Raw genomic sequence first — 20,440 nt, 5'->3', positions numbered from 1 at the left:
GTCTTGGTGTCTCCTGCCGCAATGTATACTGCAGATCTCCCACTTCTTGAATTCTATAAACGTAAACACAAGTAGTGAATAATTTTCCACTGGGTGGAGACCTGCAGTGTAATATACATCTGTGATCAGTACTACTTACCTCTGCGAGTTCTTTACAAAACTTTTAAATCGCAAAGAGTTGCTTGCGCTCCAGACTGTCGCAAATCTGGAAAAGTAGTTACAAGCAGCAACATCATCCGTACCACCTAACATCACAGACACACCAAAGAGAAGCAGTTCCAGCCGTCACATTAGGAGTGAGTTAAACGTTTGACCCAATATAGCAGGGTAATTTTCAAGTTGATAATTTTGGACGGCCCCCAAAGGATGGTATAAAAATCCAAATGACCCTTGGCAGAAAAAAGGTTCCCCACCCCTGGTCTAAAGGGTATGAATGCCACTTTTGGAACCACCATACTATCACCATGATGATTCATTTACAGGTGGCAGAACATACAGCTTCCCCCACGGGAGTCTACTGAAGCTACAAATAGGCTGTTCAGATACATTTCCTTTGGAGAAAGCCATCTTTCCATTGGGGTAAATGCAACAAAGAACCACTTGGTAAACCAGGGGCATAGGCCTCTTGTTACCACAGTAGATGGGCCCTAATCTACTAGGCATTTGAAAATCCCTAGCGATTAGCCTGTCAAATTACTCTGGTTTCAAGCTCAAGATAAAATTATTACTGATGGCATATAAGGGGCAAAAATACTTGCCATCAATCAAATCAAGATTTCCTGGTTCCTGGTTCCTGCCTTATTAATCAGATTTTTCATTAAAATACATTTAGGAGATGGAGACCTTCTTAAACCCAGAAGCAGGAATCACATATTGCATAAAATGTTCAGAACGTACTATACACACAGCCGTTTTTTTCTTGGCATTTTCTAATGTGTGGAAGCTAATGGTTTTGCTGAAGCAGTAAGATTACCATAAATAAATGGCAGACTGTGTGCCTGGCATTATCAAGTAGTCGATACAGAACATAACACCCCTAGGAAGAAGCGAAGAGAAGGATATCTTAATCAGCACAAAGAGGTGAACATTCTTTTTTCATTATTTGCAATATATTATGAGAATACTTCTTAAGAATCTGGCATGTCATCTACGTATAATGGGCCCATGCCGTAATTGGAGCTTGTTTGGCAAATCTAAAGAGCCCCAAAGACAAGACAGAAGTCTGCCTAACACTGGGTTAGGCAACCATGCTCTGCCCTACGTCCCCAGACCTATGAACCCTAGGGTCAGCCAATCACTTGTGTTATCAATTGAAAAGAGGAAAGATAGCTGCAACCTCTCCCATGAAAATAAGAGGATCTGTCGTTGAAATTCCAACTGCCTGATCCTTCTCTCCCACGACATAGTCTACTTGGAAAGAGTTAGGAGGCCCCTATTACATGTCCTATGGTTGGATGATCCTGCCAAAATTATTGCGTTTGGCCAAATTTAATCTCAATCGTATGGAGACCTTTACTCTTAGAATAAGAAAGCCTACATTTAAACCTACAAAACGTTCCTAAAAGAAGGACTGTCTCTACTAGCATCATTGGAGAGCTCACATATTGGACCAATGGCTGAGCCATGCCAACTGCCCGAACTGCCGATCTTCAGGAATGCACCGACTCAGGATGCCAGGAAGCAGGGGAGCAAAGACTAAAGATTAGACAACTCATTTAAGATAACTTTTTCATGTTGTCTTGCCTGGGTTTACTCTGTTGCGGCATCAAAATATATCAAAGAGCTGTACTCAGCGATCTTCCTCAGTTGAATCTTGAATGGAGCGGCATTGCACATGCTCGACCATCAATCTATTCAGACACTGTACAGACCCCTTTTTTGGGATGAGTGGGGGTTCCAGTGATCAGACACTTTTTGCCTATTCTCCAATTATTGGAGGAACCCATAAAAGCTGGTGAATAAATTATGGGCTCCAAGTCAAGGATCTTAATTCATATTGGGATGTGATAAAAGGGTGATCCAAAAACACTAAGTTGAAGGTACGGTCTTTATGAAACGGCATGGATTATGCTAAAAAAAAAATGGGTGACCCATTTGACTCCTCTTTTCCTAATCTCAAAATCCAATATGACTGCTCAAGAGTATGTCAACCATACAGACTTATGGCATCAGTGATGATCGTCGCTCACGGTAATTTGCATCGATCTCATAGAATCACCACAATATCCGTTTCCTCCAAATCTGATAAACGGAGCCCTGATGTTTCAGCTTTAGACAGAAATGAGTCTACAAATAGGAGTAAGATGTCAAGTTTATTTTAAGATGTTAAGGTGGGAAAACAGCTACAGTAACAAGCTCTTCTAGATAGCTTTCTTGCTTACCAGTGCTTGTTTCATCAATTAAAAGTTCTTTACGATGTTAGTAGTTGAAATGTTTATTTTCCTGCTATTTTTTTTTTTGGGGGGGGTGTTGGGGTGGTCATTCTTTACAAGCCTGTACACAGTAAAGTTTGGAAGTTTCATGGGGAATAAATTTTTGGTAGATACCAAATCCAGTAGACCTCCACAGTCAAAGGAGGTCTACTTCTTACCATGAGTGGACTCTCAACGGTCTTAGTTTGGGTGGGAAGTACAATGTCACTCCAGAAAAATACTCCCTCTTCTTGGATGCAAACAGTGGACTCTATTTGGTAAGCAAAGCCCTTTTTGAAACCAAATGGCCAACCTACTATAACCTGAAGCCTAGAACCCCATAATAATACAGTAATAAACCATATCACATACATGGAGTCAGTATATCTTCTGGGGAGTACAAAACAGGTCAGGGGTAAGAAGATCCTCTGACTGGACCAGATTCTGTGATAAAGACAAAGATAGCCCCATGTGGAGAACGTGTTGGAGCAAATAATTTGCCTTTGGGATCTATCCCTAGTTTTAGATAAAGTGGTTGTCTCATGAAGGCAATACTTTCTCTACAGAAGTGGCCATTAGTTTTGACATAGTTTTAAGCTGGCCATACACATTAGATGACTGTCGGCCAAATGAGGTTTTGACCGATATTGGGGGCATAAGCTGACATTAGTCTAATGTGTAAGGGGGCCTTACATTGCAGCTATTCAAATGAATGGTTGGCCTTGATCAACAAGGGTGGGAGCTGGTCATAAGGTGCCCGTATTCCTTAGATATCAGTCAACCGAAAACTACTTTGGTTAACAATAGAGTTGGTGCAAATCGATTCGCATGATCCGGTGCATCGGCCACATCAGTAATATCTGGCCACTGGAAGGGAGCCACCTCTTATCTGACGGCACCCGCAGCTCTTCATTTCATTAGCCTGCCTGGCACAATGTCACACGTGACAACAATGATATCACAGAAGAAGAGCCGTGGATGCCACCAGGCAAGAAACGGTTCTCAGGGATCCATTCCAGAGGTCAGAAATTCTTGACATGGCTAATTGATCGGGTTCTGTCAATCAAGTAGCACCAACTGTATTGAACAGTAATCTCTTCCAATCCCCTATACACAATCATTTGGCTAGGCCAAGCTTTTTGCTTGAAGACAACTCTGTCAGGGCTTATCTCATCAATATATGAAAAGGATAGGAAATATGAAATTTTACTGTCCGATCCTTCTCTCTCCTGGTAGATGATATCTGGAAGGCCTCCATACACATTACAAGGGTGGCCAACTTTAATGTGTATGGAGGCCTGCTCTGGCTCTAGTAGATGGGGGTTCATAAATGGGAAAGTGGGAATTTCCCATTAGGCACGAGAGGGAGATATGTAGAGAGAAGACTATGGGAAAGAACACCTGGTCTTCTGGCTTGGAGCTAGTCGGTAGTCAATATAATGGGCGAGTTGGTGCAGTAGCCTAAATTATTATTATTTTCTTAAGAATATCATTCTTATAGAAAAAATACTAGAGTTTTGAATGCGTATGTTGCTTGGTCAATAGTATAAAATGTATGCAATCTTGAAAAATAAAATGTCAATCTTGAAAAATAAAATGTATTTGTCAATGACACCAACATCAGGACCACTTGCCCATTAGATGCGATACCAATAGTGAAGCAGTCATATGACTGACGGGAGGCTCCGTGTCATGACGGGCCCTGGTGTAAGTCTGGCATTGTAAATTCTTATCCGTCTCATCAGTAACAATGGTTTATAGTTATGGTAAATTCACAGCGTACGGCCTCACGGCCACAATACATACGGCTCCACTCTGCATCTAATCCTGAAATTCAGACTATAACATTCTCAGTGGGTTTCTGTATAAACCGAGCCCCTGCCGTTGTGCGCGGCAGGATAATGATTACATCTCCTGGAATATGATGCTGAAAACTAGAACATTGTTCAGCCCTAATTTCTGGATTGTTTCTGTAATGTATTTTTCCGTTCACCAGAGCAAAATTCTCTCAACATAATCATTGTGTTTGTCAGGGCAGAGGACAGAGCTCTAAAGGACAACTGGCCGTGAAGGTAATAATCTGTCATATAGACGAGGAGAGGGGGTTATGTTTTTATTGTTTGGCAGCAATTGTTTGTTGCCTTACCTTGCAGTACAACTTTTGGAAAATTCACTAGACACCACCTTATTAATAGCCTGGACCCTGTGAGCATTCCTATGCTCCATCAGCTGTTTGCTCCTGGCATTTTATTTGAGGGTCTGGGTACCAAATTTCATCCATAATACTTCTCAAATAATTGTATCGAACGCTGCGGAAAGGAGACCAAAGATCAATGACAAAAACAAATTGGTCTAATTTTGGCCAACTTTTCGTACTTGGCCAATCGTTGCTGTTAATAAAGGGACTTTTTATGGCACCAGATATTGACTTTTTTTGTTTTTACCATTTTTAGTTTTTGTTAATTTCCTCCTGGTTTGGGACTTTTTGAACCACGATTCTTCCCTGGTCTGTGATGACTACTCGTCCACCAACCATGTGTTGAAGACAATCATTTCTTGATTTTGTGTCTTGCCATCTGTTGTTGGCCACCTCATTCCCATGTCCACGGAGCCAGCCAAGTACTGGTGGATAAAACAGAAGTCAACAGGTAAAGGTGGTCCTAGAGGTAAAAAGTGTGAACCTCTGGGGCTTTTTTTCCCCCTTTTGTCTGTTTAGATCTGTCCAGGCTTCCTCTGGACGACAAGTTGGACTTATCCCGAGTAAAGAGTAAATTTTTAACCTGCAGACTAAAAAACAAGGGCACCACATTACAATATTAATCTTAACCTTAGTGACCCCATTGGCCCCTAAAATCTTAAGCCTATAGCCAAAGTTTAACTAGCTATTAAATGTTCATCACTCTACCACCTCACCCAAGCCTTTTGGTATTGGTAACCGCACTGACCTATATACTCTCCAATCAAAACCTCTTTGTTAGAACCTTGCTCTTAGGTTTTTTTTTCCTTTGCTGGTCACATGACCTTGTTGGCCTATTTAATCCTGCTCCGCCCTTCTGGCTTTGCTGGACTTCATTGTATATCTACTTTCTAGCTAGCCTGTGCTCTGTGTCTTGCTCTGTTAGTTTGCTTGGTCTACTGACCTCTATGTTCTATATATTTTCTTTGTTCGTCTGTCTGCTACTATTTCTGTTAGGAGGTGTCCCATATTCCTCCCAGTCCTTAGTACTTGTAGGGATTCCTTCCCCACATCTATAGGTCTCCGTACAGACTAGCTTAGGACTTTAGCAGGTCTGATCGCAGGATCAGGTCCCCTGTTACATCGTAGGGATTAAGCTGAGTTCTATCATAGGGACAGATCTCCTCTCTTTCCTTAGCTCTGGTAGCAGAACATAACACTCTTCCCAAGGCTTCTCACGAGCTGCACCTAAAATCTGAAATGCTTTTTCTCAGATATAGGATTTAGGAATATATTTCTTGCCTCCCAGTAATAACTGGAGTGACTAGAAGAGCCAAGGTATATCCTACTCTCCTCGCATATCCGCATTAGTACATATACTGTACTAGCTGGTTTCTTCAGGTATTAACAAATTCATTATACCAATTCTTTGGCTTCCAGCTATTCTCTCATTTTTAGCCTCCAAACTGCAGGATCATTTCATTTTTTGTCACTTTTGGATGCTTATCACTTTGTCTGAGCTGAGCAAGCCACAATCAAAATTAGTGGAGGTTCCTTTTTACTTTTTTTTCCCCCTTTACATTCCATCCATTATACTTCCAGACTATTGTAACCTGCCAAAATTAGACCATCAATCAATGCCAAAAAAAAAAAACTACTGCCGGCAAGATAAGATCAACTAGTAATATTGTGAGCACATAACAATGCCTAAGTAATACCACAGTATCACACACACAATCATACACCCAAATACCAGATAAAGGGAACCTGCCAGGACAAATGTTACCTCTTCGAATAATCTGATGTGGCAGTAACTGCGAAATTGAGTTTTGAAGCCACATGTAAATTAGCCTGGAAGTGCACAGGGGGCGTGTTGGTGCATTTGTGAGTACAATGACTTCAAACCAGTCGACTTTGAAACTAACTTGCATGTGGCTTCAAAGCTTGATTTCTCAGCACTGGCATATTCGATTACTACAAGAAATAAAATCATCCCTTGTGCAAGCACTGAGAAACAGAACATTGAAGCAGCATGCAAATTAGTTTAGTAGTGCATTGGGGGGTGTGTCAATGTACTCTGAGAGTACTTCACAGATACGCCTCCAATGCACTTCTGGTTTAATTTTCATGTGGCTTCAAATATCGATTTCTCAGTGCTGGAACATCAGATTATTACAACACAGGTATCATTTTTATTGTTGTTCTACAGCATATTCAGTTTGATTGGTCAGATGATCTTGAAAGCATCCCTTGAAAAAAAGTTTGAGACGAGAGGAACTTTAAAAAGGTGGAAATGGGATGATAATAGTGGAGAAAGTAGGGCATTTCATACTTTGATTCAAGAATTAGAGAATACGTTGAAACTACCACGTTTAAAAGGTTATTTTTACATTGTTTGCAGTGGTTTTTATACTATTTAAAAAGTATGAAAGATCAAAAAAATAAACCAAAAAGTAGCCAAAGCATTAAAGAAAAAAATAAATAAATAGGCAAGCACCAGAGATAATTGGCTCGAAAAGCATAAAAGTTGCCAGTGAAGTTTCCTCCTAACAAACTTAAGACTTTGGTTTACCGACGCAAACGTTCACTGCTGTTTAATATTTTAGCTCTCAAAAAAAGATAAAACAATGTGATAGATCATCAATTACTCAATACACAAGATACCCGCTTGGCAAGCAGACGGGCACATCGCTGCCCACAACACAACATAAATGCCTTTTAAAAGGAAGGAACACACCAGCAGTATGCAGATTAATGAGTCAGCATGTAATGGAGTCTCCATTTAAAGTAATCCGAAGGAGAACGTTTTACACAGAGAACATAAAGTACTTGTCTGAAGACTTTCTGTTTCTTTTTTTTTTTCAGGGATAAGCAGGTCTGAATAATGCATACTAAAGAACGGCAAATATGATTTAAAGGTGACATGTTGTACTTGGGAGTTGTTCTGCGAGGCGGACACGGGCCTGGTACAAAAAAAATTCAATCATTTATTATAAAGATGGCGCATAATATTTCACAAATATGATTTATTTTTATTGAGGGCGGATATAAAACCAGTGCCAGTGGACATCAATGGTTAAGTTCATTGACCGTAGAAAGTGGCCTTAAAGGGGGTTTCTGGTTCAGAAAACCCTTCAAGACCAGGCAATTTTCTTCTTTTTTTTTTTTTTAACACTAGTTTTTAGCCCTCCAAAGGGACTTAAACCTGCGATCATTTGAGCGCTTAACGTAGTACCGCAATATTGTAGAATATAGTTTAAGTTGAGATTCTCCTATGAAAACTTCAATATATATTGGGCTTCATAGGAGGAACAACATGGCAGGAATTGTAACCATTCATTACACAGCGATCGCATCGTGGGGGTAGGGCGCAGAACGCTTGTGCACTCGCGCACAGCAAACCCAACCCATTTAAAGGCCATTCTCAGTAATTGACAGCTGCATTCAAAGGGTTAAAGAGTAGCGATGATTGAAGCTGTTCCGGGCAGGTGCTGGCTGTGTTGCGCAGCTGGCACCTGTTAACCATTCCGCAGGCTCAGTTCCCGAGCCTGCTCTACATACCTCCTGCACCCATATGATTTAAATTTACATTATATGGTCTCAAAGTGGAAAAAGGCGTTGCAAAAACAAGATTACAAATTATCAGATATCCACAGGTTCTCAGTTCCACAGACTTTCAAAGGAGAGGTAGGGTACATGCTTGAGCGCCATAGCATTTAGTGGCATGCTCAGTAAGTTGTCACATCTTATTTATTTTACTCACTTATTTAGTCCCATTAATTCCACAGTGCTTTACAGACATTATGGGCACTGTCACCATTTGGGCTCACAAATCTAGATTCCCTATTAGTATATCTTTGAAGTGTGACAGGAAACTGGAGAACACGGAGGAAACCCATGCAAACACGGGGAGAATATACAAACTCCTTGCAGATGTTGTTTTTGGTGGGATTTGAACCCTGAACCCCAATGCTGCAAGGCTGCAGTGCTAACCACTGAGCCACCGTGCTGCCCATGTTCTTAGGATCTTGGCACAATCCCTTTAATAGACAAGATCCTTTTATTTAACAGCAACTATAAAGTTCATCCTTCTCTGCAGGACCTGTCCTACATTATATAGACATCCATTGATTTAATAGAATGTTAGAGTTGGAGGGGACCTCCAGGGTCCTCGTGTCCAACCCCCTGCTCAATGCAAAATTCACTAAACCATCTCACACAGATGTCTGTCCAGCCTCTTAAGACTTCCATTGAAGGAGAACTCACCACCTCTCGTGGCCGCCTGTTCCACTCATTGATCATCCTCACTGTCAAAAAGTGTCTTCTAATATCTTATCTGTGTCTCCTCCCATTTAGTTTCATTCCATTGCTTCTCGTGTTTCCATGTGCAAATGAGAATAAGGATGATCCCTCTACACTGTGACAGCCCTTGACATATTTGTAGACAGCTATTAAGTCTCCTCTTAGCCTTCTTTTTTGAAAGCTAAACATTCCCAGATCCTTTAACCGCTCCTCGTAGGACATAGTTTGCATTCTACTCACTATGCTGGTAGCTCTCCTCTGAACTTGCCCCAGTTTTTCGATGTCTTTTGATTTGATCGGGCATTGTGTAATACTTCTTTTCTCCAGTGGTGGTGCTGTAGTGATAAGAAACGGTTACTTACAAGGTTTCTCCACACTACTGATCACTGGGTGACCAAGCACTTAATAGGTTCCTTTTCAATGAGCAGATTCATTAAAAAGTAACTTTTGGGCCTAATTAAGGACTCGCATAAAATATCCCTGTATACATTTGTTTGCACATTCCCTTCAACTGGAAGTTTATATTCTTTCCCCTTGGAGCAGAAAGTAAAATCCTTTGTAATTTGTTTTCTCAGTTTCTTTTTTTTTAACCAAGGAAACCACAAACCACCAAAGCATGATTTGGTGTTGCAACCATGACTGTGAAGCTCTCACTGTGGTCAGAGTCACATACATTTTTTACTGCATAATTCCTTTCTCAAATATGTAAAAGGAACTACTGGCGGCAAAAAAAACGGACATTATGTTCAGACAAAACTAAAGGAGTGCACCCTTTATACCCCACTCAAGGGCCCAGCACCTAAGGCACACGCCCTACAAACCTGCCCTCATATCTATGCCCCTAAGTGTGTATGAAAAAATACAGTAATATAAAATGGTGGAAGCCTAACTGTCCCCAACAAAGATTAGACATGTTGTGTTTCAACATGTCCAATCTTTCTTTCCTGCCATGGGATACCAATGCGGACGCTGGACTATAGGGTAGTGCAAATCTTTTTGATCTCTAGCAGACATTTTTCTTTACTCATTTAAAGAGTACCTGTCACCAGGTCAGAGTAGCCAGGTATTGCAATTATTTAATTCCCTTGAGGATTGTGTTTTGTATTTTTCTTGCTTGCATTTTTTTTTTTTAAATCCGCTAAAACGGTTCAAGAGATATGGGCCTTTTAGATTTAGGGCTAATTTTTTATGGTCTTTCAAAAGGGGGCGTGGTTCACATGGTAATAATGCAGATAAGCCTAAAGACCCGCCCCTGAGGATCCTGTGAGCAACTCTTTCTTGGTAAAGACCATCAAATTTAGTACTATATTAAAAGGATTAAAAAAAAAATAAATAAAAAAAAAAACCCTGAATAATTAGGGAAACAGTGGTAATTAGTGATGAGCGAGTATGTTTTGTTAACCCTTTCGCCGAGAATGCTCGGGCGAGCACCAAGTGGTTACAGCTGCTCGGTGACATGGCTGAATAGCTCCCGTGTGCATGATTTGCAACTGTTTGACAGTTTTATTACATGTGAGGAATGCCTATTTCTTACACATTCCTCACATGTAATAAAGCTGTCAAACAGTCACAAATCATGCACACGGGAGCGATTCAACCATGTCACCGAGCAGCTGTAAATACTCGGCGAAAGGGTTAATAGAACATACTCGCTCAACACTAGTGGTAATATAAAAAGAGCAAAAATTGGTCACTCTTTTTGCATGTTACAATGGCAATTATGTTGGTTCAAGGACCAGAGCTACCAGCTTCATAGATCCCTAGAAAGAAGCCAGTTTGGTTCCTTGGCTCAGCAGACAAGCTGGAATGGGAAAAGCATGCGGAATAATAGCGCAAGAAAAGTGTCCATTAAACGCTTGTCCGAAACCAGCCTGTGACTAATGTCTCAGAGCTCTGACCCCTATCGAGTCAAAAATATAAATATCACAGGCCACTTCCAGGTCAGCAACGAGCGACATCAAATTATATTCAAGTTGTCCAGCGCTCGTTTACCTTCCCGTATACACGGGACTGTGAGCAATGATGGGGACAAAATCATAAGGAGCAACTTCATTTTTCCATCATCTACAGCGCTTGTTCTCGGCAGCACATATTCTGTTCACATGAGGCAATGTGCTGCTGATAACGATCATTTTATGCCTTCCCAATAAACAGGGTCAGTTCAGTTTATTATCCAAGAAAAAAAAATAACATTCCCCAATCTATAAGAATGGATCAGATAGCCAAAAAGAGAAACAGTACTGAAAACGTTCCGTTCATGGTGGACCTTGTTCACACTGGTATTTAGTAACAATAAAAACATAGCAGAATAGTGAATATTGATGCAAAAAAAAAAAATATATGATATATACCCCTGTCTAATCCTATTGACCCAAAATTAAAAAGGAACATCAGAACACCATACATGTGAAAGATATAACCTATTACGGAGATATACATACCCCGCGACCTGACAACAGATCAGGTGGAGGTGTTGGTCTGCTTCTTTCAACAAAATGTTCAGGTTATCCCCCCTGTACCCTCCCTTATCTTCCCGTCCTTTGAGGCCCACACAGTCAGACTCTACCGGCCCTTCTCCCTGCGAGTGGCGGTTGTCTATCGCCCCCCAGGTCCCCCCCGTCAATTCCTGGATCACTTTGCTGCCTGGCTTACAAATTTTCTATCCTGCGACATCCCCACGATAATCATGGGAGACTTTAACATCCCAATTGGCGATCCTCTTTCCCCATCTGCCACGCATCTTTTATCATTAACCTCCTCCTTCGGCCTTTCACAGCTTGCTAATTCTCCTACACATGAGGACGGGAACACATTGGACCTGATCTTCTCCCGGCTTTGCTCAGTACATGACTTTACTAACTCTCCCCTTCCACTCTCTGACCATAATCTTCTTTCATTCTCTGTCAAGAACTGTGACTTTACTCAAGACACTCCCACCGTCCACACTTATAGAAATTTACGCGCCATTAACACCCAGAAATTTATAAAAAGGTTGCAATCATCATTGGCCCCAATCTCCTCCCTCTCATGTCCCGACTCTGCATTGAAGCATTATAACAAAATAATGCTATGCGCCCTGGATGAAGCCGCACCTCCTACACAAAGAACAATTCGGCATAGACGGCGACAACCCTGGCACACGCCTCAAACACGTCTTCTCCAGAGGTGCTCCAGGTGCGCTGAACGGTTGTGGAGAAAATCTAATCTGCCCGAAGATTTCCTCCACTATAAATTTATGCTGAAAACATATAACTCTGCCCTTCACCTCTCCAAACAAACCTACTTTAACAACCTCATCATCTCACTTTCCAATAATCCTAAACGACTCTTTGACACGTTTCATTCTCTCCTCAATCAAACAGCACAGGCCCCGACCACCGACCTCAGCGCAGACAATCTGGCTAACTATTTCAAAGAAAAAATTGACCATATCCGACAGGAAATTTTCTCCCAATCCCCAAATGTTATGCATGCTCCCCCCCGCCACATTGTATCTTGCTCATTTTCTGACTTCGAACCAGTCACGGAAGATGAAGTGATCAGGCTCCTTGCATCTTCTCGCCCTACCACCTGCACCAGCGACCCTATTCCCTCACATCTCCTTCAGTCCCTTGCTCCAGCTGTCACCTCTCACCTAACTAAAATTTTCAACCTTTCCCTCTCATCTGGTATCTTTCCCTCTTCTTTTAAACACGCCAGCATACAACCATTACTTAAAAAACCATCCCTCGACCAGAACTGCACGGCCAACTACAGACCTGTTTCCAATCTTCCCTTTATCTCTAAACTCCTGGAACGCCTGGTCCACTCCCGTCTAATCCGCTATCTCTCAGACAACTCTCTTCTTGACCCTTTACAATCTGGTTTCCGCTCTTTACATTCTACTGAAACTGCCCTCACTAAAGTCTCTAATGATCTACTAACAGCTAAATCTAATGGTCACTACTCCCTGCTGATTCTCCTGGATCTCTCTGCAGCATTTGACACTGTGGATCACCAGCTCCTCCTCACTATGCTCTGCACTATTGGCCTCAAGGACACGGTTCTCTCCTGGTTCTCCTCTTATCTCTCTGACCGCTCCTTCTCTGTGTCTTTTGCTGGCTCCTCCTCCTCCCTACTTCCTCTTACTGTCGGGGTTCCTCAAGGATCAGTCCTAGGCCCCCTTCTTTTCTCCTTATACACCGCTCCTATTGGACAAACAATCAGTAGATTCGGTTTTCAGTACCATCTCTATGCTGATGACACCCAATTATACACCTCTGCTCCGGACATCACCCCTGCATTACTACAAAAGACCAGTGATTGTCTTTCTGCTGTGTCTAACATTATGTCCTCCCTCTACCTAAAACTGAATCTGTCAAAAACTGAACTACTCGTCTTTCCTCCCTCCATTAATCTACCTGTGCCCGATATTGCCATCTCCGTTTGTGGCTCAACCATTACTCCCCAGCTACAAGCCCGCTGTCTTGGGGTCATTTTTGATTCAGATCTTTCCTTCACTCCTCACATCAAATCACTCGCTCGTTCATGTCATCTACACCTCAAAAACATCTCAAGAATCAGGACTTTTCTCACCTTTGACTCGGCAAAAACTCTTACTGTCGCTCTTATTCATTCTCGTCTTGACTATTGCAACGCTCTACTGATCGGACTCCCTCTTACTAAACTCTCCCCTCTCCAATCCGTCCTGAACGCAGCAGCCAGGATCATATTCCTCGCCAACCGCTACACCGATGCCTCTTCCCTGTGCCAGTCATTGCATTGGTTGCCCATCCAATATAGAGTTCGTTTTAAACTTATCACGCTTACCCACAAAGCGCTCCATGCTTCAGTACCCCCCTACATCTCCTCCCTTGTCTCAGTCTACCACCCTACACGTGCCCTCCGTTCTGCAAATGACTTAAAACTAAAATCCTCCATAATCCGAACTTCCTACTCCCGTCTCCAAGATTTCTCGCGTGCTGCGCCAATTCTCTGGAATGCACTACCCAGGACAGTTCGATTAATTCCCAATACCCACAGTTTCAAGCGAACCCTAAAAACACATTTCTTTAGACTGGCGTATCACCTAAACACACTCTGTCCATCCCAGCTTTCCCCCATATTAAAATCTTCTTCAACTTCGGGTTCAAACCAACCATGCACATAAAAGCCTCTGTCAGGACTGCACACATACTGGCTGGAGACCAGTCCATGTATTATTATTTATCCTATTCAGTATATCAAGGCTGCATTATACAATATATGTACTTTTTACCTTTTGTGTCTCCCCCACTTCCTCATAGACTGTAAGCTCGCGAGCAGGGCCCTCACTCCGTTCGACATGAGATATGCTTATTCTGTATTGTCTGTTTAAGTCCCCCCTAAAATTTGTAAAGTGCTGCGGAATATGTTGGCGCTATAAAAATAAACTATTATTATTATTATTATTATATAGGGATATTACTTCACCTCCCCTGTCCCTGTCCACTCTGTATTCGGTGCCACTGGCCCACTGCAAACACATCCTTTACAGCAGGATTTCGTGCCAGATGTGAGTTCTATTAGTTTTAATAGTATTTTTTGGTATCGTGAATTTTATTGCTACGTGATTCTTTTTATCTTCTAAGCCAATGGTGCTGAATTTCTTTTCAAATATATATATGTACACACACATCGTATTTAAGATTCATTTTCTCTACTTTGCTATTCTCACTTTGCTATAGCTAAACTCTCTGTCTCAGATTAGTAAAGTCCCTTCTTCTCAGTGTCTTCGTTGTGACTGCAGCAGGAGCCTCTCCCTATATTTACTCAATTATATTTTTTCATTATTATTTTGTATAGTACAGCTCCTAAGAATGTATGGTACATGTCCCATGGACATATTTTGGTACACTGACTCTTTCCTATGTATAAACTATTTATGATTTTTCTGATGAGAGATACATATACAGTGGGTACGGAAAGTATTCAGACCCCTTTAAATTTTTCACTCTTTGTTTCATTGCAGCCATTTGGTAAATTCTAAAAAGTTCATTTTTCGCTCATTAAAGTACACTCTGCACCCCATCTTGACTGAAAAAAAAAAACAGAAATGTAGAAATTTTTGCAAATTTATTAAAAAAGAAAAACTGAAATATCACATGGTCATAAGTATTCAGACCCTTTGCTCAGTATTGAGTAGAAGCCCCTTTTGAGCTAGTACAGCCATGAATCTTCTTGGTAATGATGCCACAAGTTTTTCACACCTGGATTTGGGGATCCTCTGCCGTTCTTCCTTGCAGATCCTTTCCAGTTCCGTGAGGTTGGATGGTGAACGTTGGTGGACAGCCATTTTCAGGTCTCTCCAGAGATGCTCAATTGGGTTTAGGTCAGGGCTCTGGCTGGGCCAGTCAAGAATGGTCACAGAGTTGTTCTGAAGCCACTCCTTTGTTATTTTAGCTGTGTGCTTAGGGTCATTGTCTTTTTTTAAGGTGAACCTTCGGCCAAGTCTGAGGTCCAGAGCACTCTGGAAGAGGTTTTCATCCAGGATATCTCTGTACTTGGCCACATTCATGTTTCCTTCAATTGCAACCAGTCATCCTGTCCCTGCAGCGGAAAAACACCGCCATAGCATGATGCTGCCACCACCATGTTTCACTGTTGGGATTGTATTGGGCAGGTGATGAGCAGTGCCTGGTTTTCTCCACACATACCGCTTAGACTGGCCACCAAAAAGTTCTATCTTTGTCTCATCAGACCAGAGAATCCTATTTCTCATAGTCTGGGAGTCATTCATGTGTTTTTGAGCAAACTCTATGCGGGCTTTCATATGTCTTGCACTGAAGAGAGGCTTCCGTAGGGCCACTTTGCCATAAAGACCCGACTGGTGGAGGGCTGCAGTGATAGTTGACTTTGTGTAACTTTCTCTCATCTCCCTACTGCATCTCTGCAGTGATCTTGGGGTTCTTCTTTACCTCTCTCACCAAGGCTCTTCTCCCACGATTGCTCAGTTTGGCTGGACGGCCAGGTCTAGGAAGACTTCTGGTGGTCCCAAACTTCTTCTATTTATGGATTATGGAGGCCACTGTGCTCTTAGGAACCTTGAGCAATGCAGAAATTCTTTTGTAACCTTGGCCAGGTCTGTGCCTTGCCCCAATTCTGTCTCTGAGCTCCTTGGGCAGTTCCTTTGAGCTCATGATTCTCATTTGGTCTGACATGCACTGTGAGCGGTGCAGTCTTATATAGACAGGTGTGTGCCTTTCCAAATCAAGTCCTATCAGTTGAATTAAACACAGCTGGACTCCAATGAAGGAGTAGAACCATCTCAAGGAGGATCACAAAGAAATGGACAGCATGTGACTTAAATACGAGTGTCTGAGCAAAGGGTCTGAATACTTATGACCAAGTGATATTTCAGTTTTTCTTTTTTAATAAATTTGAAAAAATGTCTACATTTCTGTTTTTTTTTCAGTCAAGATGGGGTGCAGAGTGTACTTTAATGAGAAAAAAAATGAACTTTTTAGAATTCACCAAATGGCTGCAATGAAACAAATAGTGAAAAATTCAAAGGGGTCGGAATACTTTCTGTACCCATTGTAATATTATATATATATATATATATATATATATATATATATATATATATATACACACACATACACACATTCACTAGAATTAAATTGTTGCCATGGTAATCAATTCATCTATTATTTTGCATCAGTATCCACCTTTCTGATTGGTATTTTTAAACAAAAAAAATACCAATGTGAACAAGGTCCAGGAGTACTGGATTGTTTCCTGTATTCTGTTTCTCTTTTTGCCTACCTCATACATTTATATAGGTTGGTGAATCTTGACTTCTTTTTTTTTTTTTGGAGGATAATAAAGTGAATTGAAGTACAATAAAAAGTGACGCAGTATATTGTGAATATATTGTAGTAAAGATTCCCTGCCATTAGAATTAATATAATGATTTTTTATGCCAGTATAAAACGAAATTACCCAATGAACAATCGTTCTGCTCTTTCATGGCCGGCATGTTCACATTGGTAGATAATCAGGTATAAGTCGGATGATTATTGGCTCAAAATGGCTATTGTATTACCACTGAAACTTTTTGCCAGTTTTTAGGATCCTCAGGAGTACCGTGTTGCAGCCCTATATAATCTATGAACTGTAATGCGCTGCCTATAGAAGTTTATGGAGCCGTACCATATCTACCACAGCATGCCATGTTATTTGAGGTATTCTCCCCAATACTATGTTGTACATAGACTGGCAATCTGATCAGTGTCAAAATAAAGAAGAGGGATTTGGGTTTTATAAAAACTAATTAGCCGCCTCGCTCCCTTATTTCGGAGCCCATCATCGTTACCTCTATGAGCAAAGAAGGGACGAGACGGAGTTAAGAGAGTCATACATAGCGGTCACTTCCATATTAATAGCCCTGGGACACAGATGGTTAATCTGACGCTTGCAGGTTCCTGTATGTGTGATGTGCCTCCGGTGATGAGAGTTGGCACCAGATGAAATGAGACATTGCCATAGCCTAACCTCTGCGTTGCACAATTTTTTTTTTTTTCCGTTTACGTCTTTTGGACGGCTTTTTAGATTGCAAGCTCTGCAGCACAAACTATGACAGCAACTTCATGCATTCTTTTAGTGAACTTCACAGTAAATCATCTGGATAAATAATAATAAAAGCCCGGGACGTACCTGCCAGCGTGCCCATGTAGAAGGGCGCAGCCAGGCTGGGGATGGCCAGGCCTCTGCTGGGCACCCACACAGGCTCTGTCTCACTCCCTGATCTTCAGACTCACAGCCACAAACAGCAGCAGCAGGAAGTGATTCCAACTCACATGGACTTTCTCTGACCTCACCCTCCATGGCAACAGGGAATTTAAAGGGACAGCTTTCCATGTCCTGTAATGGGACAAAACAGTATCTTTTCATACAAATCAATTCTATCAACTTTAGGGATACAATCGAGCATCAATGCGTAAAAATAAAAATGGTAAAATATAACACATCATTGGAAAATAAAGAGCAAAACTATCCATACAAAAAGCAAAAACATCTGCTCCCGGAAAAGCTGAGTGACCACAAATTTATTGCGGTATGCACGAACATAAAAGTAGAGGGTGGGCTGTCTCACAGCTTTCTCTTTTAAACTGGCTTTACACATAAGATAGCCCTCTCCTGAATCCCCAAATACACGAGCGCTCATCCTGGCCAAGCCATGTTCTTCCACCAAACTCCCCCCCATGTCTGTATGGAGCTTGTACACTGGGCGCAGTCATGGGGAACAGAAAAGAGTCTTCCCCAAACTGTTCCCACAAAGCTGAAGCTACAATTGTCCACAATGTCTTGTGCTGAAGCATTAAGATCTCCCTTCACTGGGACTAAGAGGCCGAGGCCGCCCCCTGATAACAGCCCATAGTATTATCCTCCTCCACCATCTGTACAGCGGGTACAATGCAGTCAGGGGGTAACGTTCTCCTGGAATCACCAAACCCAGACTCCTCCATCAGACGCCGGATAGAGAAGTGTGATCCGTCACTGCACAGAACACGTCTCCTCCAGAGTCCAGTGGTAGCGGCTTTACACCACTCCATCCGCCGCTCGGCATTGTGCTTGGTGATGTACGGCTGCATGCAGCTGCTCGGACTTGAAGCTCCCGGCGGGGGCGCTGTGTTTGTGCTGATACCAGAGGAGGTCTGGACCCTCCAGTTATGGGGTCAGCAGAGTGTTGGTGACTGTTCTGCCCTCTGCTCCTCAGCACTCGGCCCCCCGCTCTGTAACATTACAGGGTCTCCACTTCGTGGCTGAGTTGCTGCGGTTCCTTCCACTTCTCAATAATATCACTCACAGGTGATGGGGGAAGATTTAGGAGGGAAGAAATGTAATGAACGGACTTGTTACCCCAGAGGCTCCTATTACAGGACTGCGCTGGTATCAGTGAGCTCTGCACCACCGGCCTTTATGTCACATGTTAGTAAAGGCAGACGGCATGGCGGGGGGCCGGAGGTTATACACCGGCAGCGAGGGGCCGGATGTTATATATCATTGGGTGAGGGGCCAGATGTTGTACACCCAGGGACAGGGGGGGGCGAGGGACCAGATGTTAAGATGTTATACACCAGGGGCAATGGCACTGGATGGAAAACTTTAATTCAATAATTAAGATGTGTGTCCCAATTCTTTTCTCCAAATAGAGCATTTAGAAGGATGATGACTACAGGTAAATATTAATTTTCCTACAGCACCACTGCAGGGGAATTTAAAGATTTTATAGTGTCCCTTGCGATCAATGGGTTATCCATAAAATGCACCAACTTGTTGGGTCCTTCAGAGCATGAGATCGTGTTCGCAGCCGCTTCTGTATTGAGAACCCCATTATACCACACAACCACACATGCATTTTAGAAGTTCTCCATCTGGTAACTAGTTATCCAGTTCTCCAATCCAAGTGTTCAATTCACACCAATTTAGTCTCTAGATTATAAAGATAAACGTGAAGAGCAGAATGGTCACCGACTGTACTCATAGGGTCACTGCCACCTCCATTCCAGGAAAAATACCCTCAGACCCATTTTCAAGAATGTGACAAATAAAATGCTAATATAATCTATTTATAAATTCTACGGTTCTCAGAAGGCAGCAGACCGTGTCAGGGTGGGGCACCCGCGTCTATGGACTGGTAATAGTACCATCAGCCAGACGGGTATGTGCTATATTTGACAGCAGTGTCAGATGTGTTCTGCTCTCATAACCCGGCTCCCTGCGTCACATGAACATATCATGCATATCATATATCATACAGGCATGTTACAATGACCACATCGCGGAGGAATGTGCTGTCCTAATATTCCTAATATATTGTGGGTTGGGGGAAGTATGGTGCTCTCGATGCCAGGTCCAAGCTACATGCCTAGATGCTGAGCAAAGCCAGCAGGGATTTATTTACATGCATGAGTACTATGGTAAGGGAAGATGCTGCCCATAGTCACCGATTAGATAAATGAGATCCCAGTGGTTGATGCACAATTTTCAAAAATGTATATTATATATATATATATATATATATATATATATATATATATATATATTAAAATCCCATGATTACTGCAAGTACAGCAGTATGCAGAGTAAGGATATAAAAAATCCTCCACTGAGAATCTGCAGCAGCAATCCAAGCCAGATCCCCGAATTTACAGTTTGATGCGCTTCAGAGCCCACATATAGATTTGGCCCAACCATTAGCTGCGGGCGGCTTGCAGATGCCTAATTCACTCAAATAAGTGGCTCATCCCAATAAAATAAACAGAGGTGGCGTCTGTTGATCAAGTATACATGTTAAATGTACTCTGTCTGAACATACCCTTAAAGAGAATCTGTCACCACTTTGGAGATATCAGACCTCCACCATGGGCAAACAGGGTATAGAGAAGTAAATCTATACATAACTGTATGGCCCATAGCAGAGGTCTGATTACAGAGAAAAGCGCTTTAATCAATTCTATTTGGCACAGGCTTGGCGTCCGGGGAGACAATCCCTGCCTATGTGCTTATTATTCCCCCAAATCCCCAC

The 20,440-nt window shown here is 42.1% G+C and overlaps 1 protein-coding gene across 5 annotated transcripts in view; it reads right to left on the bottom strand.

Annotated features, from left to right (window-relative positions):
• Positions 1–17,717, bottom strand: part of NACC2 (NACC family member 2) — a 209,015-nt gene extending 191,298 nt beyond the window's left edge. For 2 of the 5 annotated variants that reach the window (XM_073640148.1, XM_073640162.1), the window contains exon 1: positions 17,566–17,717. The gene's annotated coding sequence lies outside the window, so the exon portion shown is untranslated. The remainder of the gene's footprint in view (positions 1–17,565) is intronic. The other 3 variants (XM_073640151.1, XM_073640153.1, XM_073640161.1) reach the window with 3 other exon arrangements.
• Between the last annotated feature and the right edge of the window lie 2,723 nt (positions 17,718–20,440).

Source organism: Phyllobates terribilis, unplaced genomic scaffold (genome assembly GCF_046119375.1).
Source record: "Phyllobates terribilis strain yellow unplaced genomic scaffold, ASM4611937v1 Scaffold_7__3_contigs__length_470593459, whole genome shotgun sequence".
NCBI classification, from domain to species: Eukaryota; Metazoa; Chordata; class Amphibia; order Anura; family Dendrobatidae; genus Phyllobates; species Phyllobates terribilis.
Note: the sequence above shows the minus strand (reverse complement) of the source record. Positions and strands in the feature narration are given on the sequence as shown.